The 26,862-nt window shown below is 35.3% G+C and overlaps 1 long non-coding RNA gene across 1 annotated transcript in view; it reads left to right on the plus strand.

Moving 5' to 3' along the window:
- The first annotated feature begins 1,645 nt into the window (after positions 1 to 1,645).
- Positions 1,646 to 26,862, plus strand: part of LOC143223506 (uncharacterized) — a 51,559-nt gene continuing 26,342 nt past the window's right edge. The window contains exons 1-2 of the long non-coding RNA XR_013012941.1: positions 1,646 to 1,946; positions 11,011 to 11,263. This is a non-coding gene — a long non-coding RNA (uncharacterized LOC143223506). The remainder of the gene's footprint in view (positions 1,947 to 11,010; positions 11,264 to 26,862) is intronic.

Genomic DNA, 26,862 nt, shown 5'->3' on the forward strand with positions numbered 1-26,862 from the left:
AACGGAGTGTAAAATTTACTCCATTTAAAAATTGCTTGAATTCTAGATTGTAATTAAATAAGTAATTCAGCTTTACTAGGTATCATACCTAAAGATAATTTTATAGATGTAGTTTTACTGTGTCCTCCTGTACTAAGGAATCATGTATACTTGTGTAACTTTACTATGGTCGTGTGTACACACTATTTTGGTGATTATATTGTCAAATCAGGAACGTTTTTATATAACAATAAAATTATTGGGTTGTCGACACTTCATAATGTCACACCAAACATTCTCGCCCTTTCAGCCGTGAGGGCATTGTAATGTACGATCAATCCCACTATTCGTTGGTAAAAGAATAGCCCAAGAGCTGGCGGTGGGTGGTGATGACTAGCTGCCTTCCATCTATTCTTACACTGATAACTTAGGGACGGCTAGTGCAGATAGCTCTTATGTAGCTTTGCGCGAAATTGAAAAACAAATAAACAATCGAGTCGATGAAATCAGATAAATCAAACGAATCTTTGAAAGTAAATATCATTCTTAGTAAATGGAAGTAAAAAGCTTACTTAAAAAACTAGTTAGTTCATAGCCGTGTATTTCTGTGTTAGTTACATGAGTGATATATTAGTGTCGTTTGTAGCAACTACTCGTGTTTTACTGACATTAATTAACAATTATTCATAAAAGATCGAATATAACTTAGTTCTTCAAACTTCGGTAACATATTATTACAATAAAACATAATTGAAAGTTGTTTGATACATGTGTGAAAAGATAGGTATTAAAGTCAAAATTAAATAGCTTAAATTTTATTTTATTTCTTTAATTTCGATAACTGAGCGTTATGAATGAACATTAACTTATTGTTTTTAAGTTCTATTGAGATATATGTGTCTGTGTGTTACTTTTAATTTCAGAATTTCTTCACTCCCCGAAAATATAATTATTTTGAGCAGGTCAAAACTATCATAAACCAAAATCAAATTTTACTTCTATGTTTGAGCGAACTGTTCTTGAAGGAGTTTCTGAACCGCAGTCTGTTTCACTTTTCCATGTTTCGTTCTTTTCTTATTTGGTATTCTAAGTTTCACAATATGAAAAAATAAAATTGCACAAACACTAAATTAAAATTTCATTGCACACTTTGATAATTCAGTTCAAACCGCGAAACGTTAATTTATTTCAGTCATTAACCGAAATACGAATTCAAGCGTGAAAGATAAATACATATATTTCAGAAGCCTCGCGAATTAGAAAAATTGTGTTTCTTTGGCTTAGCATTTTCTTGCAAAGCTATATACTGTGCTCTCATCGTCATAGGTATCGAACCCTATTATTAGCCACCAGATTTACTACTTAGCCACTTAGACTTAATACATATAGCCATTCATAATTTTGAAAAGATATCCGAAATAGAATACAGCTACTTAACAACACCCACCGCCAACTCTTTAAATACTCTTGTCTGTCCGAGTGACAGAATTTAACAGCCACTCTTATAGTTTTCGAAATGCGGAGCACGTTTTATTTTTTCAAAAAAAAAGTGGAATGGAATCATTAACATTCCAATTCACAGCCAAGAGCATTCTAACCATTAACCATGCCTGGAGCTAACGAAGTGACCTTCAGATATGAAATAGAGTTTACTGTATTATATTAGTGTACGTAAAAAGGTATGCGTGTTATTACAAGCCACTCAGGTTTTTCGAACTAGTACGGCATTGCTTATGTTCTTATATCGAGTTTATTTTGTTAACATAAGTGACTAAAGTGTCATTATATGTTATGTTTCCTTTGTGTTTTGTGGCATAACTTCAAGTCGTACAACGTTAAATATTTTTCACTTCTTATGGTATGTAAGAACACAGTCTACAAACAAACAAGAAGAAACTATTTCAGGATACCATAGACATTGGCTCGGATATAAAAACAGTTAGATAAACAGACATGCGTACGATCAGGTAAATATAATGTTAAACATATGTATATATATAGAGAAAAATAGACTTATTTGGGTTTGGCTGTTGCTAAGAGTAAAGTTACTCAATAGGTTATCTGTGTTCTTCCCACCATGGATATCGAAACCAGATTTTTAACATCTTAAGCCTGCAGATTGATCACTAAGACAATGAAAGAGACAGTTAACTTTTCAAATATCTGAAGGAACAACTTTTAGCAAAGTATGTTTAGAGATGCAAAAGTAATGTGGCTATTTTTCTCCATGTTTATTACCTCTACGAAATAGACCTTGTGATTGACTTCTGATTTTACAACTGGTTTTTTTTTCTGATCCGTATCTCCCCAGCGAGTCAGTAGTAAGTTAGAATTAACAACGCAAAACGTATGGTTCGATTCCTCACATTTCACAGATTGTACTTAGCCCATGGTGTAGCTTTGCGTTAAAAACAACCAAGCAGTGCTGACCTCCAGTGGGTAACTCTTCAGGTTTATAACGCTAAAATCAGCGGTTCGATTCCCTTCGGTGGACACAGCAGATAGTCCGATATGGCTTTGCTATAAGAAAGCAAACAAACTGACCTATAAACTTTCTTGCGTGCGTCTGCATCACTTGGTGCGTGAGAGCTTTTTGTGTATTCAATCTAATTTGTCACGCGGTCCTCACAGAGACACGAGAAAAGTTGCAAAAATTGAGTAGAGAATTAATTATTTAAACGATCTCGAACACAAAATGTTAACTCTATACTTTTAAATATATCGGTAAAGAAGAAAGATACTTTCCATTGTTTTAATATAGAGGAAAATATTTAATAACATTTAATATTGAAGTAAGCACAAAGCTACTACACAATGGGCTATCTGTGCTCTGCCCACCACGTGTATCGAGTGGTGTGGTCTAGTAGCTAGCATGTCAAAATGATGATCGAAGAATTTGGTGTTCGAGATAGATCGGATATCGATGAGTACACTTAAAGTAAATCTCATTATTCCTTCAAGAGATTGGACAGAAATCTTATTCCAGAGAGTACTGTTGACAAGCTGCTTTCCCATTGATCAGTAGTTTCAACGACGTTAAAGTCAGGGGTTCGATTCCTCTCGGTGGGCTCAGCAGGTAGACCGATGTGGCTTTGCTAAAATAAAACACACACACAGTAGTTTCAAATTAAAACCAATTAGTTCTAGTGGGTTTATGATCTGTCCATTTATTCCATGTGCATATAAAGTCCCTTTGACGTTGAAGATTTTAGTTCTTTTCAATGTTTATTCCCTCTTCGATGGACTCAGCAGATATCCCAATATGGCTTTGCTATAAGAAAACACACACATACTCAGTATTTATTCATGTCACACGATCGACTTTAAAAAAAACAACAACTCATCAACCATCTCATTCAAACATATTTAATTTTGTATCCATTCTGTTATATTTTGGAGAACAAAAAATAATAATTTTGAAAATGGGTTAATGGGTAAGAAGTTGTGATTAAAGAATATTATTTAGATAAAGTCTTTTCTTGTACATGGTTACATACATTATTATACTATTTGAAAACCTAGCAGAGCGGCAGTTTGATTTGTTGACGTAAATGTTCTGACTGCGAGAATTCATTTGTTGTGGATTCTTTGAAATACGCTTTACTCATGTCAACCTGGTCGACAGAAAAATATAGGTTTCTTTCTTCGAACGCGGTCGGAACCCCGATGTGGTTCAGTGGAAAGTTTAAGTACTTATAACGCAAAAAATCGAGTTTCCATATCCACGGTGGGCAGATCAGTGATAGGTCATTGTGTAACTTTGGACTTAGCAACAAACCTATATGGTTACTAAACTTGGTCGTGTGCAGCAGTACCGCCACCTAGTGAATGAAATATGATGAAGTTACTTTGAGAAATTCCTGCTCATACCTCGTGATATAGGAAAATTGGACAAACGTTTTGTGAATATCTTTGTTTGATAATCTACACAAATAATAAAGAATTAAGGCTTCCTTACTGTATGTTTTTATGCGTCCCTTTAATTGTCTTTTTGACCATTGTTTTATACTTGATTTAATGCATCTTTCTATATATGTGTGGATGAAAATCAGTCTACAGTTACTGCAGGTTTAAAAGTTACCAGGAATGTAGCATAATTATGATCAAGCCAAAGCATTTAAAAATATATCACTACCAAAAAAAAAGGCACATCACACTAGATGGTGTAATTGATTTGTTTCGCCCTGTTTACAAGGGAAGTTGACTGAAATGTAAAATTTTCTTTCTATTTCGTTTTTAATGGAATATTAGAAAAACGAAGAAGCTTAGTTACTTCTGTTCTTCTGGTCTTCAGTTGGTATGTAGGAAAGAGAACAAAATTTTATCTTTCTTCTCCAAGAAGCTAGTACATAGACTACATGAAAGCGCAGAAAGATTGATATTCCTTCTTCATGTCTTCAGGAAAAAATATATACAACTGAGTAACAGCAAAAAATCTTACCTTTCTTTAAATCTTCAGGAAAATACTGTATAGAACCGTGGACACTGACATGGAGTGGACGACAGATTGAACATCTTATTGAAATCCATGTTAAAAGAAGTAAATCGTAGATGTGTAGTTTCGTTTCTCAACAGGTTTTAATACCACATAGGCTGTGGAGTGGCTGATTTGAGTGACTGGAACATATTTCCATATTTGCGTATTATGTGGCCAGCCATTTCCTCTGTACATTATTCGTAGAGTTTTGGTTGGATGAAATGTCTCGAACACTAAACAAAACAATAGTGGATCTATAAATATTTTCTTTTAAGCATCTATAAGTTATATTTTTGTCGTAACTGAGTGTATTTGGCACTTTCTGACCTTTATAAGACCTTCATAGTATACACTGGGGTTCACATTTAAATTCATAAGAGATAGGCCAATTTTTAGCTGGTTTTTTTTCTCTCGGTATATTTATTCTTTTGTTTGTTTGTTTCACAATTTCTCCCAGAGCACTTACTTCCAACGGTTGCTTGAGCTACCATTGTGATCAAATAGTTGGATTTGACCACTACTTTTGTAGCGCATCCACTGTCCATAAACATAAAGGAATTTTGCAGAAACTGGGCATAAATTGTGAGTCCTCAAAGTTCAGGCACACCAACCACTAACCACACCCAATCCAGTACGTTTTGGTTAACAGTTCTAAAATCATTCACTAGACTGATTTTCGTAATTATATTTTGTGTAACATTCTCCAGAACTTCCGTTTCGTTCAGAACTGTTTACTTGTGAGTCTTACGCTTTATGAACTCATGAAATGTACAACATATTCATTAGCATTTTTCTCTAATTTTATGTTAGAGGCGTAGTGTGAACTTTACTACGATATCAGGTTGACAACGTAATTCCAGTCCTACCATATAATTAACACTCTTCTATGATCTTAACGAAGCCAAACGCAATGCTTACGATGTCTATTGATTTTATAAATACTCCACTTATGGATACATTGGAAAATTAGCACAGGTTTCTGGCACTATAAAGTTTCAATAGTATAATTAGTGTTGTTGTAGCTAGATTTAAAAACTAGACAGATTATGAAGCTCAGTAACTTCGTTATTGTTTAATTAAACAAAATCAATTTGTCCTCATACGACTCTGTATCTTAATTAACTACTTAAAAGGAATAAAAAATATATTTTTGGAAATCATATTTTGATTGTTATTTAAATTACTGAGGACTAGTAGAAAAATTGTGGAAGAAAACGGGAAATGAAAACTTAGTTAAATGTGTTTATTTCTAATTATGCACAAAGCTACACAATGAGATGTTTATGCTCTGCTCACCACGGGTACAAGAAAACCCGGTTTCTAACGCTATAAGTCTGAAGACATACCACTGTGCCACTGGCGGCGTTCGTTAAGTTATATCGTCGCGTTTAATCTGTAATATTTATTTTAAAGCAAAGCCACACTGGGCTTTCTGCTTTGTTCACTGCGTGGAATCGAATCTCGAAAATTAGTGTTGCAAATCTGTAAAATGGCCGCTGCCCACTGGGGGAATAAACCTTAATAAACTAAATGTATAGGAATCCAACATAAAGTGAACCACAATGTAGCAACGATCGTTTAACTATAATACACAGAAGGTTAATTGCACTGTATAAGAACGATCTGCAGTAGTGGCGTGACGCCATAAATGCAAGCTATGGGCGACTTATTTGGTTCAAGGTGAATTCTAGACCATCTCACAGCACACCGCCTCTCAGACCAAACTTATGAATATTGAACATGTTATGACTCTTTCAGAGGAACGATTCGTGTTTAGCGAGAAATTGTGAAATAATGTAGACTCACAAAACACAACATTTCAAAGAAATGTACTTTTAAAGATATCCAAATAAGTAGAAACACATGCACGCAATCACTTTATAAAGCTCATGTGAAACAAGGCCCTCATCAGTAAAGTTCAGGTTATGATTACGAAAAAACAATCTCCAACACCAAACACACTAAGATGGAGCTTGGCATATCTCCTATTACCTTTAAGATAATAATAAAAAATTATTTGAAGCTGACAAAGCCACAAAATTCCATATATACCTCGAAATTTAAAGCTGTTTTCTCTTACTGGTGATCGAACAAATTGAAATTACCTTAATTCTATTCAATTTGGTGCATGGTACTTTCTCTAAAGTAGCTCTAATAATCTAATTAGTTCCCTAAGTTTGCTAAAAAAAAAAAGGACTTGGGAGTCGAAGTTCACGTACGGTGAAGGGTCTATGAGAAGATTTCACAAACTGTGTGGTCTACGACTGATATTCTAAACTTTCTCCCAAAACTTATTAGGCTGGTTGTCTGACAAAAGTGGATAATTATGACCCCTGGATAATGCATAACTTATAATAAAGGAAATAGATAGTTCCCAGGACAGTAAGGGATCTGGAACACTTTTAACGTTCGGCATGGCTAGATGGTTTGGACGCTCGACTTGCAATGTGAGAGTCGCAAGCTCAAAATCTCCATCACGTTAAACATACTCGCTCTTTTAGCCGTGGGGACGTTATAATGTAGCGTTCAAGTCCACTACTCGTTGGTAATGGAGTAGCACAAGAGTTGACAGTGGGTGGTGATGGCTAATTGTTTTCACACTAGTCTTACAATGCTAAATTAGGGGTGGGTAGTGCACATAGCCCTCGTGCAGCTTTGCGCAAAGTGCAAACCAAACCAAACTGTTCTTAGCAAAGCGCGATTAACCCTCAATGTATACTGTAATGAAGAAACGTAAATATTATTTCAATGCATTGTAGCTGTGTAAATCAAACTGTAATTCTTGAACACGTTTAGTCAACGAAGGTTAGTTACCTTTCACAATGTACATTCAATTTATTCTCATTGTCTTATAGCCATAACAGTTTTAAAGTTTCCACAGTTAAATAAATATTACGTAACGAACGTAATTTTACCTTTACTTTTCAGTGTGTAGAAACGACCCACACGATTGGCTCTGTAGAGTGGTTGTTTTCTCTACGTCTATTTTAATTTTGAGATTATTTTATGCTAATTAGTTTGGTTTGGCAAGCATGTTTGGTGCGATGGGGATTCAAACCCGCCACTCTCAGATTACGAGTCGAACGCCTTAACCCACTTGGCCATGCCGAGCCATTTAGTAGTATAAGACTAGAGGGAAGGCAGCTAGTCATTACCACCCACCGCCAACTCTTGGGCTACTCTTTTACTAACGAATAGTGGGATTGACCATCACATAATAACGCCCCCATGGCTGAAAGGGAAAGCATGTTTGGTGTGACGGGGATTCGAACCCACAACCCTCGGATTACGAGTCGAACGCCTTAATACGCTTGGCCATGCCGGGCCATATTAATTAGTATACATACAAAGAGAATATAGATAATAGCATAGGACACGAAACACCTGCATGCTGAGTGAATCGATTTCCGTTGATAATGTGTTCGTTGTCATAAATCTGTCTCACCTCTCTACTAGCAATCTTTAAAATTGTTACTTACTATTTTTAATGTTTATTACGAGAAGTAGAATTGATTAACTCGTGGATAAAACACATAAATAAGATCTTTGACGTGTATATTTTAACTAACAAATGCACCCATCAACGCTGAGCTTAAAACGTAATGCTGTAACTTGGATCCTAGACCGCCGTTCTATCATCACACAATCCATCATAATCCATTGTCCGATGAAAATGTAACTGCGCTATGTGGAGAATTAAACGTCATTTTCACGAACCAGTAAGATGTCTCGTATTTTGCTATCGATCTTTCCGTTCAATCCAGCGAAGCGACATGTAGCTGATATAATTGAAATGGTTGTCAAACGCGGGTCATTTCGTTGGAAAGTCCAGCTGACCTCTTGTTCGAGGGTGGTACAACGGTACGTTTTTAGATTTCCAATGTTACAATTGGGGGTTCGGATCTCCGCAGGAATGCACAGAAAATAGCCCAATGTTGTTGTTTTGTGTAAAATAAATGAACCACCAAAATTCTAAATTTTCATCAACTGATTTAAACGGGTTCTTACAAGTTGTAACAAAACACAGGTTGATAACTCCGTTTCATATATATATAGAGTCGTGATTTTTAAAGGAAGGTTATTGTATTAGTTTTCATATTTTTTATCTGTTCAAGCATAATTCATCTATTTCTCTAAAGAAAATGTTGATATAGACATTCTTTATGACAGGTTTTTATGTTATCTGTATTCACAAATACAGTAATACAGTATGCTATATTTAGTATTTTATCTCTTATATCAAATATTCCTTTTTTTTTTAATGTAGCTGGTTAAGATAACGTGATTTGTACTACAACGTCATGGAGTTTTCTGTAGTTCCACAGCAGTTTTGGAGATGAAATACATACTGGTTTATGTGAACCTGCTTGTAAATTGTTCAAAGATTTTTGAAGAAATTTTGTCTTTTCAGAATGCTTCAACAAAGCTAGGTTATATGTGCATAGTTAACTCCAATTTTGAACTGATAGACTAGGGAGAAAAATAGGTAGTTAACAACACCCACCGACATTTTATGGACTGCTGTTGTCTGATCAAACAGTGGAACTCGACCATCTACCTCTATTATAGCGAATATATAATCTCCAATACGTGAAGAGCTTTTTTAGCAGCAAATCAGCCGCGAATTATGAATCCTTGAATATCCACAAACCAGGTGTATAGTGTATTTGTGCTTTGCCCATCATGGGTGTCGAAACTCGGTTTTTATTAGACTGTGCCACTGAGGGGATAAAGTGTTTCTCTAGAATAGGTTGACTTGTCATAGTTAAGCACAATTTTACATAATAGGATATTTGTACTCTGTCTACCACAGGTATTGAAAACCAATATTTAGCGACGTAAGGCTGAAGATTTACCTCTAAACCATAAGAGGGATTTTAAAACTGAGTTTAGGCTAACCCTTCCCTAGTGTTATATGATTTCACTTGCTCGCAATCAACCACTAGAAGACAGCTTGTGTGGAATGAAAGCACCGTGGAATGTTTAAACTTGCATCACCAATAGTGTTACTGATCACCATCTAAAGTACCGTTTGCGCTTCTTCCCGTTTCTTCCGCAGTTCCCTCAATTAATAAGGATAATTCCAACAAGGAATGCTAAAATCTCCTGCTCTTAACCAAAAAACGATGTATATATTTTCAGTTGTTAAAATGCAAAGAAAAAATCGAAGATGAAATTCTATCGTTTAATCTAAGATGGACTTTAGCGTTGATACGTCGAAGCTAGTTTTTATGCTTTGGTGTGGTTATAATGTTTGCTTTTATGTGAGTACATTTAACCTGTTAATAATGTTGTTATATCAACCACACTTCTAGCTAAGGGGTGGGTGATAAATTTAATTATGGGAAGGAGAGTATAGCCTTGCTTGTGAATTTTAGAAAGGCTATGGACGTGTAGGATGGTGCTAAGGTGTAGTGTTAATTATTCGACTGTTTCATTTCCAAGTCCTTTCAGATATTTCTTTAAGAAGGTGGTTAATTTATTTCTCCATATTAACGTTGGAGTTAGCCTTGATATATGTGTATAGTCACCTTCAATTAAAGTTGAGAGATTGGTGGAATATTCGCTTTTACTCTTGATTTGAGTGATGTTTCGTTTGTATGATGGCACAATTACCATGGTGTTGTGTTTCTTCATGTTTCTAAGGGCAGCTTCTTGACTTTAGTCTGATTATTAATTATGAATTGTTCTACTTGTTGAGGCAAAGTTTAGTCCTTCATTTATTCAATTCTTCACCTATTTCAATGATTGTTTAATTAAAAGTGTACTTAGGCGTATCTATTTACTTAATGTATTTCGCCTTTTTGAGAATTAATTAGTTTTGTTTCTTTATATGGAGTTCTTTCTTAAGTTTACGTGTTGGTTTGATACCTGAATAGTTGTGCGTATCTTGATAGAACTTAGTTTGCCCCTGAAGACAAAAGTTCCACATTTCGAAAGCGTTCGGGTTATAAAATCTCATATATTTGTGTTAAATTGATTTCTTGAACCTACGTGTTTTTCTAGCATCATGAACTGGCGTTGTGTCATCTTTTCTGACACAGATTTTTTTTAATGTTTGTTTATATGATAATATTTGATCCTATACTTGTTCGTGACTTGAATAAGTTTCTAATTAACTATTTCGTATCGAATTCTCTAGTGGTTCAGAGGCAAGAATGTAAGCTGGTAACTCTAAAAAACTGGGTTTCGATACTTGTGATGGGTACATCAAGATAACCTTTTGTGTTTAACAACAAACATACTCTGAAGCTCTGGGGTCTCGATAAATAATTGCATGTTGGTTCCGTTAGGAATTACGTTTTGTTGTTCATGGAAGAGTGTAGGTTGACTATTTCTTTTAACTAATTTACACTTAAGTGTCTTTCTAAATCCTCTTACAAAGACCGTAAATTGTACGTTCATGTTTACTGACACGCGCTAAGCAATGTTGAGCGAGGCGAAGAAAGACTCTTAAATAATATCGAGAGACTGGATTCAATTTAGCACCATGAAGGCGAAGTAAACGTGATTTAAGCCTGATTTTAATATGCACGCAAGTTTTTTTTTTTCAGGATATAAAGCCACAACGACATAAAGCGATTAAGATAATCTTATGTCACGAGCTGTACTGACACAATTCAGGGAACTAGTTATTATCCTGCTAAAAAAGTTAGATGGTAATCGACCGGAGTCGTCCACCTTCTGCCGGCAAATGATGTCTCTAAGCCAGAAGCTAACCATTTCCTCCAACGGAAGAAATTATATTCGAAAGGAAGTCTAACTTTTCAGTAAAAGTTAGAGGAAATACATGACAGATAAGAAAAGGTAAGCGTGCCGTCATTTAAATATTACGGACTTCCTTACTAGAAATAGTCCTTGGCTAGTAAATGATTGCTTCCTTTTTATGACTTTGTTTTAATATATCTTAAACTACACAGAGCGCTTGTACCATACAGCTATTGATCATGTCAACCAAGATAATTTGTCATAGTAAATTAAATCAGTTGAGACGATACCTGTTTCATTGAGGCTGTGCATTTAATAAACTTGAGACGATAACTGTTTTATTGAGGTTGTGCATTTAATAAATTTGAGATGATAACTGTTTTATAGAGGTTGTGCAGTTAATAAATTTGAGATACCTGCTTTATTGAGGTTGTGCAGTTAATAAATTTGAGATGATACTTGCTTTATTTAAGTAATGCAGTAAATAAGTTTGAATCTTTATATATAGTATTTCTTAGCAGGTAAAGACTATTAAAGTTGGTGGATCGGTGGTAAGTATCAAGGCTTATAACGTCAAAACCGAGTTTCGATACATGTGGTGTTCACAGCACTGATAGTCCCTTTTGTAGTTTGCGCTTAACAACAAACAAACAAGTTAAAGTTTGTGCGGTCGGGCGTCGCTACAAGATTAGTGTGCCCTATTGCTAATACGAAGGTTCGCGATTCACGATCCACTTGTCGCACAAATAGAAAAACGTGCTCTACACCTTGAAGCCTTGAAAGGTCCAATCCTATTGTATTCTATTTTAGAAGCGTATACCAAAAATTGATAATAGGTGCTCTTGACTAACGGCCTTACTCCCTAGTCTGTCAGTTCGAACTCAGATTGAAAGCCCTTTTTGATACTTCGCGCAGTATTTTATAACAATCAGTTAATGTTAGTCATAGTTTGTGATACAGTTAGTATGTTTAATACTTATAGCATTTCATCTTTCATATCAAAGATGTTAAGTAGTAAATGTATGTCCCGAAATATCTCATTGCTATCATTTCTAGAATAGTAGGTATATGTCTTGAACCATTTTATCACTATAATTTTACAATAATCGATGTATGTCCTGAACCATTTTATCACTATGATTTTACAATAATCGATGTATGTCCTGAACCATTTTATCACTATGATTTTACAATAATAGATGCATGTCCTGAACCATTTTATCACTATAATTTTACAATAATAGATGCATGTCCGGAACCATTTTATCACTATAATTTTACAATAACAGATGTATGTCCTGAACCATTTTATCACTATGATTTTACAATAATCGATGTATGTCCTGAACCATTTTATCACTATGAATTTACAATAATAGATGCATGTTCTGAACCATTTTATCACTATGATTTTACAATAATAGATGCATGTCCTGAACCATTTTATCACTATAATTTTACAATAATAGATGCATGTCCGGAACCATTTTATCACTATAATTTTAAAATAACAGATGTATGTCCTGAACCATTTTATCGCTGTCATTTTTATAATAGTAAATGTACGTCTCGAACTATCTTGTTACTGTTATTGTTCAAGAAATATATCTTATCAATGTAATTTTTACAGTAGTATGTGTATTTCATGAAAAGAGAAGACGTTAGAAAGCTTAGATCTTATAATATTATGGATTTTTCAATGTTATTTGGTTTTATTATTTTTATCCTTTGAAATTAAATATGAATAACAGAACACTAGATTTAGTATGACTGGGGACTAAAATAGTAGATATAAGCTTTTAATTTACATTTCAGTAGTGTAAGGTATAGTATAACGTGAGATTAGACTTATTACGTGTAACAGTACTGGCCCGGCATGGCCAAGCGCGTAAGGCGTGCGACTCGTAATCCGAGGGTCGCGGTTTCGCGCCCGCGTCGCGCTAAACATGCTCGCCCTCCCAGCCGTGAAGGCGTATAATGTGACGGTCAATCCCACTATTCGTTGGTAAAAGAGTAGCCCAAGAGTTGGCAGTGGGTGGTGATGACTAGCTGCCTTCCCTCTAGTCTTACACTCCAAAATTAGGGACGGCTAGCACAGATAGCCCTCGAGTAACTTTGTGCGAAATTCCAAAACAAACAAAGTAACAGTACTTCAGGCTTAGTTGTTATCCAACTTGCATTGCGATTGTAAGACAAATTAAATACGTTGTTTTATTTAATAAATACGGTATAAAAGACAAGCTTGACAATGTTAACAACAGGTTACTATTATTTATTCATAGTATCGAGTTTTAATTTTAATTCTACAAATTATGCAATGGTTAATACTAGTTCGGGCGTTAAGCATTCCTATTTTAAGTGCGATAGGACCAAACAATGGAATTTATTTGGAAACTCTGGACTTCTAAAGAAGTTACAATTTCGTTGCATACATTACTGGTTAGGCCACATTTGGAAAATTATCTTCAGTCTTGGACTCCTTACCTTAGGAAAGACACTGAAGTGTTGGTAAGTGTTCAGAGGAGGGTTACTAAAATGGTATGTGGAATGAATGGGACCACAAGAGGATAGGTTATAATCCTTAAAATTATTTTCTGTTGAAACTAAAAGAGTTAAAGTGAATCTGATTGAAGAGTTTAAGATTGTAAAAGGAACTGACAGTGTTGATGCATCTAATTGTTTTACATTTAGCAGCGAGAATCACAGAACTAGGGTACACAAATATAGATTTCAGCAAAGTATAAGCTGTCTTCAGTTAAAACATTACACATTTTGTAATAGAGTGGTTAGCTATGGAATAGGTTGCTTTCGGATGTTGTGAAGACAGTAAATTTGAGTGAGTTTGAAAGAGTGTGTTTGTGTGTGTGTGTTTTCTTATAGCAAAGCCACATCGGGCTATCTGCTGAGCCCACCGAGGGGAAGAGAATCCCTGGAGTTTGAAAGAAACCTTGATAAATATATAAAGACAAAGCTTGGATTATTTTTTATTTATTTATTAAGTAATTTTAGTTTGGCTAAGAGGATGGAACAGCCGAAATGGAATAACATGCTTCTTGTTGTCTCTGCATATTATGTAATGCAATGTTAAACATCTTATGACTGTAATTCTTAAAACAGCATTTATATGTCTTTAAACATCTCATCACTGTTCTTATTACAGTAGTAAATGTATGTCTTGAAACATCTTATCATTGTTCTTATTACAGTAGTAAATGTATGTCTTGAAACATCTTATCATTGTTCTTATTACAGTAGTAAATGTATGTCTTGAAACATGTTTTCACTGTTCTTATTACAGTAGTAAATGTATGTCTTGAAACATCTTATCATTGTTCTTATTACAGTAATAAATGTATGTCTTGAAACATCTTATCACTGTTCTTATTCCAGTGGTAAATGTATGTCTTGAAACATCTTATCACTGTTCTTATTACAGTAGTAAATGTATGTCTTGAAACATCTTATCACTGTTCTTATTACAGTAGTAAATGTATGTCTTGAAACATCTTATCACTGTTCTTATTACAGTAGTAAATGTATATCTTGAAACATCTTATCACTGTTCTTATTACAGTAGTAAATGTATGTCTTGAAACATCTTATCACTGTTCTTATTACAGTAGTAAATGTATGTCTTGAAACATCTTTTCACTGTTCTTATTACAGTAGTAAATGTATGTCTTGAAACATCTTATCACTGTTCTTATTACAGTAGTAAATGTATGTCTTGAAACATGTTTTCACTGTTCTTATTACAGTAGTAAATGTATGTCTTGAAACATCTTATCATTGTTCTTATTACAGTAATAAATGTATGTCTTGAAACATCTTATCACTGTTCTTATTCCAGTGGTAAATGTATGTCTTGAAACATCTTATCACTGTTCTTATTACAGTAGCAAACGTATGTCTTGAAACATCTTATCACTGTTCTTATTACAGTAGTAAATGTATGTCTTGAAACATCTTCTCATTGTCATTGTTACAGTAGTAAATGTATGTCTTGAAACATCTTATCACTGTTCTTATTATAGTAATAAATGTATGTCTTGAAACATCTTATTACAGTAGTAAATGTATGTCTTGAAACATCTTTTCACTGTTCTTATTACAGTAGTAAATGTATGTCTTGAAACATCTTATCATTGTTCTTATTACAGTAGTAAATGTATGTCTTGAAACATCTTATCACTGTTCTTATTACAGTAGTAAATGTATGTCTTGAAACATCTTTTCACTGTTCTTATTACAGTAGTAAATGTATGTCTTGAAACATCTTATCATTGTTCTTATTACAGTAGTAAATGTATGTATTGAAACATCTTTTCACTGTTCTTATTACAGTAGTAAATGTATGTCTTGAAACATGTTTTCACTGTTCTTATTCCAGTGGTAAATGTATGTCTTGAAACATCTTATCACTGTTCTTATTACAGTAGTAAATGTATGTCTTGAAACATCTTATCACTGTTCTTATTACAGTAGTAAATGTATATCTTGAAACATCTTATCACTGTTCTTATTACAGTAGTAAACGTATGTCTTGAAACATCTTCTCATTGTCATTGTTACAGTAGTAAATGTATGTCTTGAAACATCTTATCACTGTTCTTATTATAGTAATAAATGTATGTCTTGAAACATCTTATCACTGTTCTTATTACAGTAGTAAATGTATGTCTTGAAACATCTTTTCACTGTTCTTATTATAGTAGTAAATGTATGTCTTGAAACATCTTATCATTGTTCTTATTACAGTAGTAAATGTATGTCTTGAAACATCTTATCACTGTTCTTATTACAGTAGTAAATGTATGTCTTGAAACATCTTTTCACTGTTCTTATTACAGTAGTAAATGTATGTCTTGAAACATCTTATCACTGTTCTTATTATAGTAATAAATGTATGTCTTGAAACATCTTATCACTGTTCTTATTACAGTAGTAAATGTATGTCTTGAAACATCTTTTCACTGTTCTTATTACAGTAGTAAATGTATGTCTTGAAACATCTTATCACTGTTCTTATTATAGTAATAAATGTATGTCTTGAAACATCTTATCACTGTTCTTATTACAGTAGTAAATGTATGTCTTGAAACATCTTTTCACTGTTCTTATTATAGTAGTAAATGTATGTCTTGAAACATCTTTTCACTGTTCTTATTACAGTAGTAAATGTATGTCTTGAAACATCTTATCATTGTTCTTATTACAGTAGTAAATGTATGTCTTGAAACATCTTATCATTGTTCTTATTACAGTAGTAAATGTATGTCTTGAAACATCTTATCACTGTTCTTATTCCAGTGGTAAATGTATGTCTTGAAACATCTTATCACTGTTCTTATTACAGTAGTAAATGTATGTCTTGAAACATCTTATCACTGTTCTTATTACAGTAATAAATGTATGTCTTGAAACATCTTATCACTGTTCTTATTACAGTAGTAAATGTATGTCTTGAAACATCTTATCACTGCTCTTATTACAGTAATAAATGTATGTCTTGAAACATCTTATCACTGTTCTTATTACAGTAGTAAATGTATGTCTTGAAACATCTTATCACTGTTCTTATTACAGTAGTAAATGTATGTCTTGAAACATCTTATCACTGTTCTTATTACAGTAGTAAATGTATGTCTTGAAACATCTTATCACTGTTCTTATTACAGTAGTAAATGTATATCTTGAAACATCTTATCACTGTTCTTATTACAGTAGTAAACGTATGTCTTGAAACATCTTATCACTGTTCTTATTACAGTAGTAAATGTATGTCTTGAAACATCTTCTCATTGTCATTGTTACAGTAGTAAATGTGCGCTTGCAAACATCTTATCACTGTCATTGTTACAGTAGTAAATGTGCGCTTGCAAACATCTTATCACTGTTCTTATTACAGTAGTAAATGTATATCTTGAAACATCTTACCACTGTCATTGTTACAGTAGTAAATGTATGACTGGAAGCATTTTATCTTTGTCATAGTTACACATATTTGTTCTATCTTGTTCTCCTGAATTGAGAATGGAATTGTTGACACCGTAACCTTCAGAGTGACGATAATTATACGTTAGTCATCGTGTTTGTACCTGTGTCACCCAAAAAAGAAGTGTAAAAACAAAAATAAAAATGCGCGCTAATACCGCAGGGAAAGTTGGTGGTAAATTACTCGAGAACGACTAGTTGGCGGTGAATGTGCGGCGTCACTAAAGATATTGTAGGGCGTGAGAGAATTCCAAATTTTATTCACAACTATAAACTACTGTATAAAAACCATTACAAGGTACGAAGCCTATATTAAAGCAACTGACTAAAATAATGACTAGAGATTTACAAGGTTCGTATGGTTGTGTATGATGAGAAAATTGGGTAGGGGGGGGGGTTGGCACAGCAGTAGAAATAATAAAAATGTTATTTGGATTCCAGTCCAAATTGCTGTACCTAAGTCAAATTAAACCTTGTCCAGAAAGATATCACATACCTGTTTACAGCCGTAAACGTACTTTTTTCTCGAACTACTTTGGTGACGTTTTTTGTTTTTTATATATAAATTATTTCAATATTTTTAGAACTTCGTGGCAAGATACTGGGCATAAAGCACGTGCTTTCCAGACTGTGATTTTATTTGTGTTTTTATTATTTTTCGTCACTCGAATTTCATGTTAATCAGATTGTTATATATAACTGAAACTGATTAAAAACACTTATGGCATCTCTCATACGTTTACCCTCATATTATTTGTTTCAACGCAAGCAAACATTACAAACACGTTTCTTGCTATGTTTGTTTGTTTAGAATTTCGCGTAAAGCTACACAAGGACTATCTGCGCTAGCCGTCCCTAATTTAACAGTATACAATTAGAAAGAAGGTAGGCTAGTCATCACCACTTACCGCCATCTCTTGAGCTACTCTTTTACCAACGAATAGTGGGAATGGTCGTCACATTATAACGCCCCTAAAGGTGAAAGGGCGGTCACGTTTAGTGTGACGGTGATCCGAGCCCGCGACCCTCCAGATTACCAGTTGAGGGCCCTAACCACTTGGTCTATTCATGCTATGAAACTTCGAACCTTTCTTGAGGATCAGGAAATTAATGTAGATACATGAGATAGTTACGTACTTACTGTACATGTGATATGATTCTCAGTGTAGTGATAGTGTTTTGCAGCACACGTTCTTTCACTGACTTTTTATAAATTCTCTCTCACCTTCTTAACGAGATGATACAAACAACTATTGATTCTAGTGTCGGCTCATATATAGATTCAAAATATTACCCATGATAATTTATTGGAATTGGAATTTAAAACATGAAAGGCGTCTTAATCACTCATGGGTCGAACAGCCACGTGAAATTCAGACACAGTCACCTCTAATTTTGATCTACCTGACCAGAGAGAATACAAATAGCTGAAGCCAGTACTAGTACTTTTTACTGCTTCTTAGATCAAATAATAAAATTTAATGTCACTTTTATAATTCGCCATGTAAGTACGAACTCATGTCTATGCATCACGCCTCGAACTTGAGATCCCAACCCGCAGTCCGACGCAATAAACGTTAGGCAAAGATCCGGTCTTCATAATTTATTAATAATATTCTTTGATGATGTATCATGTTTTTTAACTAAATTTTGTATGCGTAATTTGTTGTGGCAAATAAGTCTCACATTTATTTCTAACGACGCAAAAATAGCAAATACAATTAAAATTTGATTTTGAGAAAAGACTAATATACCAACCACAATTCCAAAATATGTATTAAAAAGAGAATAGACAGCGTATACAAGCATGAAAAACAGATATTAAATAAAGGCTGGTGGGTAACTTTGAAACTAAGAATTAAAAGTGTTAAAAAAAGAGTATATAGATGACTATATGTTCGCCCTTTCAGCCGTGGGGGCGTTATAATGTAACGGTCTAATTCACTATTCGTTAGTAAAAAAGTAAGCCAAAAGTCGGCGGTGGGTGGTGATGACTAGCTGCGTTCCTTCTAGTCTAACATTTCTAAATTAGGGACGGTAGCGCAGGTAGCCCTCGTGTAGCTTTGCGCGAAATTCAAACCAAATGAAACCAATTATTATGAACGCCACCGCTAGTTTTAAGGTTGGGAACAACTAGTAAAGATTACACACATTAAGAAAACTTAAAATTTAATGAAACTTGAGAAATTCTGATAAAACTTTAAACCATCGAATTTTGTTTTTCAAATAATAAAATAATTTACAATACTATTGTGGAATACAATGTAAGAGAGAAGCACTATAAGACAGAGCACTTTAAGAATACTTGACTATTTCACATTCCATTTACTTTTTGGATTTAACGAATAAATAGTATTCATAATACTAGCTCTTCATACCAACGATATTCGAGTGTAGCAGCATATGCTTTTAAATAGAAATTGTTTTTGATAACGGTTTGCATTCAGTATTGTCTTCATGAATTTATATACTACTTTTTGTTCTGATCTGCCTCACCTAGTGGCACAGCTGTATGTATGCGGACTTTCAACGCTGGAAACCAGATTTTTGATACCCGTGGTGGGCAAAGCAGAGATAGCCCACTGAGTAGCTTTGCACAACATACAAACAAGCCTTTCCTTTTCATGTATATATCTTTTCCGTCTTTAATAATTTCATTGAACCAGTTTGTACTATTATTTTTAATTAACCGGTAAATACTTACTATTGTAATTTTTAACTTTAATATTACTAATAATGTTGGCGTATATTTTTATTTATAGTTGCTACAAGTTTAAGTAAAACATTTTCTCGCATTACATCTCTTACTTTAATAAGAAATATTACATTTTATCTAGAGTGAACCAGAAACTAATGTAAACGAATGAATATTAAAGTTGCGTGTGAGATATGGTAACAATTATTAACAAGCTTTTAAACTTGTGCCGGCTATTTTTACAATGTTACTTCCAACTCAAGTTGTAACGAACAATATTATTTTAATACTTCGACATTCGTTTTGGTAGACCTGTACGTCTATATTAACATTTGGTTTGGTCATTATTTTGCCAGCTTCCTATTTTACTGCTCATTAACGTGCTAATTGTATATAATTTTCTTTTTTATATACATAAACTAAATAAACTTAGAACAATTAAAAACATGCTATTTTATATACAGCATATGTAATGAGACTATACATCAGCATGAGTGATAGTCTGCAGACAATACCCTATTCTACATAAATTCAATGTATTCTACACGCAGATTAAAGGCGCAGTTGGTTTAAATATCAATAGCTATAACTCATTAATGAAATATCATGATGAATTTTATCTCGAAAATATTGATTAGTACATGTGACAACTATTAGCACGAAAGTTACTTTTGAGAGAATTGTTTGTTCACACCGATCAAACTGCACAAAACTCTGAAACCTAAACGAATCCATGACCGCTTCAAAATACAAACTTCTTACGTATTGGGAAACGACTTTTTAAAATATATTTCCTTCGGTACATGCCACCCTAGGCATAGTGATATGTCTGCGGAGTTTCAATGCTAGAAACAGGGTTTCGATACCCGTGATGGGCAGAGCACAGATAGATCATTATATAGCTTTAATTACAAACAAACAAATTTCGGTGCCGTGGACCTTGGATAGTAGCGAATAAAAGCTGTTAGTGAACCACATATTGATCACGTCTCTGTTCAATGTGCTCTTACTACCAGTACTTTTACCACCAGTACTCGTATTACCAGTACTTTTACTATCAGTTCTCTTCCTGCCAGTACTTTTACTACCAGTTCTCTTGCTGCCAGTACTTTTACTACCAGTTCTCTTGCTGCCAGTACTCGTACTACCAGCACTTTTACCACCAGTACTCGTATTACCAGTACTTTTACTACCAGTACTCTCACTGCCAGTACTTTTACTACCAGTTCTCTTGCTGCCAGTACTTTTACTACCAGTTCTCTTGCTGCCAGTACTCGTACTACCAGCACTTTTACCACCAGTACTCGTATTACCAGTACTTTTACTATCAGTTCTCTTCCTGCCAGTACTTTTACTACCAGTTCTCTTGCTGCCAGTACTTTTACTCACCAGTTCTCTTGCTGCCAGTGCTCTTGCTGCTACCAGCACTTTTACCACCAGTACTCGTATTACCAGTACTTTTACTACCAGTACTCTCTCACTGCCAGTAGCTTTTACTGCCAGTTCTCTTTGCTGCCAGTACTTTTGCTTTTACCAGTTCTCTTGTTGCCAGTGCTCGTGCCACCAGCACTTTTACCACCAGTACTCATATTACCAGTGCTTTTTTGCTATCAGTTCTCTTCCTGCCAGTACTTTTGCTACCAGTTCTCTTGCTGCCAGTACTTTACTACCAGTTCTCTTGCTGCCAGTAACTCGTACTACCAGCACTTTTACCACCAGTGCTCGTGTATTACCAGTACTTTTACTATCAGTTCTCTTCCTGCCAGTGCTTTTACTCACTAGTTCTCTTGTTGCCAGTAACTTGTACTCACCAGTTCTCTTTGCCACTCACCAGTTGCTACTTTTACCACCAGTACTCGTTTACCAGTTGCACTGCCGGTGCTCTCACTGCCAGTACTTTTTTACTGCCAGTAATCTTGCTGCCAGTACTTTACTCACCAGTTCTCTTGTTGCCAGTACTTTTACTACCAGTTCTCTTGCTGCCAGTAATTGTACTCACCAGCACTTTTACCACCAGTACTGTATTACCAGTACTTTACTCACCAGTGCTCTTGCCCACTGCCAGTACTTTTACTTTTACTCACCAGTTCTCTTGCTGCCAGTACTTTTTTTTCACCAGTTCTCTTGCGCCAGTGCTCGTACTACCAGCACTTTTACCACCAGTACTCGTATTACCAGTACTTTTTACTATCAGTTCTCTTCCCGCCCAGTACTTTTACTCACCAGTTCTCTTGCTGCCAGTGCTTTTACTACCAGTTCTCTTGCTGCCAGTGCTCGTACTACCAGCACTTTTTACCACCAGTACTCGTATTACCAGTACTTTTACTCATCAGTTCTCTTCCCTGCCAGTATTGCTTTACTCACCAGTTCTCTTTGCTGCCAGTACTTTTACTACCAGTTCTCTTGCTGCCAGTAACTCGTTGCTACCAGCACTTTTACCACCAGTACTCGTATTACCAGTGCTTTTACTTTGTACAGTAGTCTCTCACTGCCAGTGCTTTACTCTGCCAGTAATCTTGCTGCCAGTGCTTTTACTCACCAGTTCTCTTGCTGCCAGTGCTCGTACTACCTACCAGCACTTTTACCACCAGTGCTCATTATTACCAGTGCTTTTACTACCAGTTCTCTTGCCAGTGCCAGTGCTTTTTACTCACTTTGTTCTCTTGCTGCCAGTACTCATGTACTACCAGCACTTTTACCACCAGTACTCGTATTACCAGTGCTTTTACTACCAGTGCTCTCCACTGCCAGTGCTTTTACTCACCAGTTCTCTTGCTGCCAGTACTTTTGCTACCAGTTCTCTTGCTGCCAGTGCTCGTTGCTACCAGCGCTTTTACCACCAGTGCTCGTATTACCAGTGCTTTACTCACCAGTGCTCTCACTGCCAGTACTTTTACTCACCAGTTCTCTTGCTGCCAGTGCTTTTACTCAGGTTCTCTTGTTGCCAGTACTCGTACTACCAGCACTTTTACCACCAGTACTCTGTATTACCAGTGCTTTTGCTATCAGGTTCTCTTCCTGCCAGTACTTTACTGCCTAGTTCTCTTTGTTGCCAGTGCTTTTCTTATTGCCGGTACTCACTAGTTCTCTTGCCGCCAGTGCTCGTGCTACCAGCACTTTTACCACCAGTACTCGTGTACTCTTTACTTACCAGTACTTTTACTATCAGTTCTCTTCCTGCCAGTGCTTTTACTACCAGTTCTCTTGTTGCCAGTACTTTATTACTGCCTAGTTCTCTTTGCTGCCAGTAATCCTCTGCTTCCAGCCAGCATTTTACCACCAGTGCTCAGTATTACCAGTGCTTTTACTTTTACTACCAGTACTCTCCACCGCCAGTGCCGGTGCTTTTGCTGCCAGTGATCTTGCTTGCCAGTGCTTTTTTTACTACCAGTTCTCTTGTTGCCAGTGCTCGTGCTACCAGCGCTTTTACCACCGGTGCTCGTATTACCAGTACTTTTGCTATCAGTTCTCTTCCTGCCAGTGCTTTTACTGCCAGTTCTCTTGTTGCCAGTGCTTTTACTACCAGTTCTCTTGCTGCCAGTGCTCTGTGCTCGGTGCTACTCTGTATTACCAGTACTTTTACTATCAGTTCTCTTCCTGCCAGTGCTTTTACTCACCAGTTCTCTTGCTGCCAGTAATCTTTTACTTTTACACCAGTTCTCTTGTTGCCAGTACTCATTGCTACCACCAGCACTTTACCACCAGTACTCGTATTGCCAGTACTTTTGCTATCAGTTCTCTTCCTGCCAGTACTTTTTCCCGCCAGTACTTTACTCAGTTCTCTTGCTGCCAGTGCTTTTACTCACCAGTTCTCTTGCGCCAGTGCTCTGTGCTACCAGTACTTTTACTCACCAGTACTCGTATTACTAGTACTTTTACTACCAGTACTCTCACTCGCCAGTACTTTACTTTACTACCAGTACTCTCACTGCCAGTACTTTTACTACTTTTGCTCCAGTACTGTAACTGCTTTTACAGTACTTTTACTACCAGTAATCTTACTGCCAGTACTTTTATAACCAGTATTTTACTACCAGTACTTTTACTACCAGTACTCTCACTGCCAGTACTTTTACTACCAGTACTCTCACTGCCAGTACTTTTACTACCAGTACTCTTACTGCCAGTACTTTTATAACCAGTACTTTTACTACCAGTAATCTTACTGCCAGTACTTTTATAACCAGTACTTTTACTACCAGTACTCTCACTGCCAGTACTTTTACTACCAGTACTTTTACTACCAGTAATCTTACTGCCAGTACTTTTACTACCAGTACTCATACTACCAGTAATCTTACTGCCAGTACTTTTATAACCAGTACTTTTACTACCAGTACTTTTTTCACTCTTCTCAAAACTTTGATTTCAAGCAGTTTTAAAGCACAGTTGCTGACTTGAACCTGAAAGTAATGGACTTATATGGTGTTGTTGATTTATTAGCGACACATGCAACTCGATACAGATCAACCAGTAATGACTAATTATACTCTAATATCGACCCTCGAAGTCTGAATTTCAACACGAAGGTTGCAAAATGTTTGTAAAGTTTTCCTGGTTGGTTTGTTCTATCTCTCGGAAAATCCGCTTCACCTGTTCTCCTACCCAAGAAGTGTACAGACTCATTTCAAACCATAATTTCGGACTGCAACAAATATTTTGTTATTGATCAAAATGCTCTCGTAACCATAAATAATCAAGAATTTTCTATGGTGTGGATTATTTTATATATATTTTTACGTTGTACATATTTTAATATAGTTATTCACATTATGGTTAAAAAGAGAGAGAATAATATGCCACCCAGTGGAACAACGATAAAAATCTGGTTTCGACACATGAGATGGGAAATGCACAGATAACCACTTGTGCAACGTTTTGCTGAAATTAAAAAAAAACAAAGAAGAAAAATAGTTTATAACATTTTGTTATCACAATCTTAAGAAAAGAATTATATTTTTCCCCCAAAATTTTAAAAATAAGAACTTAATTAGTTAATATTCATGCGACAAAGAATAAATTGGAAATAACAATCGTTTATTTGCTTGTGTGAGTCAGTACTTTTCTTGCTGGAAGTTACGTATTTGTTTGTTGTTAAACACAAAGCTACACGAGAGGTTGTTATCTATTATCTGTGTCTTGCTGCCCGGTTTTATAAACCTTAAGGTTTGCTGATGAGTTACTTTGGAAGGGGAGAGGGAATGAAAACTAAGTGAATTGTGAAGAAACCGGAAATCACGTATTTGTGGAATGGAACGAGTGTGAAAATTATGATTGGAATATTGTGACATTCGTTTTCCTGTTACTGTTAGTGCTTCGCTTTAGAATTTTGTTCTTATAGTTTTATAATATGATAGTTTATAATAATTTAGGTATCTCACACAAGAAAACTCGTGCGTGTGGTTTGATACAGTGGCGCCACCTTCACACCTGCGAATAGTAGCATCCCGGGCGACATGTTTAGAATCTGTATTTTGGTTCGCAGCAAATCCTCCACCAGTGCAATGTCCGGAAGCAGAACCAAAGAACAGAACATTTTGGGAGAACAGAGAACTCTTCATATTTCTTTTGGAAGTGGAAATTTGTAAGCATAGCAGAAAGCTTAGAGTGGCAACGGAAGATGAATCGCCACCTCACTCTCTCTAGAAACCAATTCAAAGCAACGACCTAATTCGAAAAGCAAAAAGTTGTAGCTGTAATATGAGGGCTTTCCAACCCAAAACATTTTAACAAGATGACGGTACATTTTTATTTTATTTATTGATTTATTAAGTGCTGTGTGTGTTTGTGGTTTCTTATAGCAAAGCCACATCGGGCCATCTGCTGTGTCTATCGAGGGGTTTGGTTTGTTTTGAATTTCTCGCAAAGCTGCTCGAGGGCTATCTGCGCTAACCGTCCCTAATTTAGCAGTGTAAGACTAGAGAAAAGGCAGCTAGTAGTGACCACCCACCGCCACCCCTTGGGATATTCTTCTAACAACGAATTGATCGTTACATTATCACGCCCCCACGACTGAAATGGCGAGCATGTTTGATATGACGGAGATTCAAACCCGCAATCCTCGGCTTACGAGTCAAGTGCCTTAACCACTTGGCTATGCCGGGCCATACCGAGGGAAATAGAACCTCTGATTTTAGCGTTGTAAGTTCGTAGACTGACCACTGTCCCAGCGGGAGTTTTATATGGTGCCATTGGAAAGAGAACGAACAAGATTTAAAGTTAATAAGATTTCCTGATATTCTGCAAGGCAGATGACCAAAAACAAAACCGAATCATAAGAAACTCCAGTCGGTGTGGTTCTGACGTGAGATAAATTTCTGACGTAAGGTGAAATGTCTCTGGAAATGTGCCAAGATGTGTGATATAGGAGAGATTTCACCGTCTTTTTCACAAGTTTGTTACCATGAAAACAGCGATGTTGACTACTAGTGCTTAATCATGGTCATTATACTTAGCATACTAATTAATTTCAAGGTATTACATTTAGCTGTTAAAACAATACGTGAAGTTCTAATTATAAATATAAATAATTAGTCAAAAATACCAATATAAAATGTTATATTTAAAAAAAAAATATTAAACAGGGTATAACTTTAATTTTTTGAGTATTCTATAAACTTTAAAATAGTTTCTTTAATGTAAAGGCAAAAAATACAAAAGCTTCGAACAAAAATACAATAAAAATAAGAGGAAAATTTCCTAAAATCAACATTGTACACCTAAACGAAGTTATAAACACTTCGCATGCAGCATTGACTTTAAAACTGATTTAGTAGAATGGCTCGTTTTTGCTATTGGAAAGCACGTGTTTATTCCACGTGCATTATTGTGACCACGAAAAGAAGTAATAGTCGAATAACATATACGATTTAAGTATAAATATCGATTAGAGGATGAAAACTGGAACATAAAAGATTAATATAGGTTTATATTCTCTAATAGATCATAAAATAAGGGAAATAAAAAATTAAAAACAAGTATGAGTCGAGTATAAACTCAAAAGTTGTTT

The sequence above is a fragment of the Tachypleus tridentatus genome, chromosome 8 (genome assembly GCF_004210375.1).
Source record: "Tachypleus tridentatus isolate NWPU-2018 chromosome 8, ASM421037v1, whole genome shotgun sequence".
Lineage (NCBI taxonomy): Eukaryota > Metazoa > Arthropoda > Merostomata > Xiphosura > Limulidae > Tachypleus > Tachypleus tridentatus.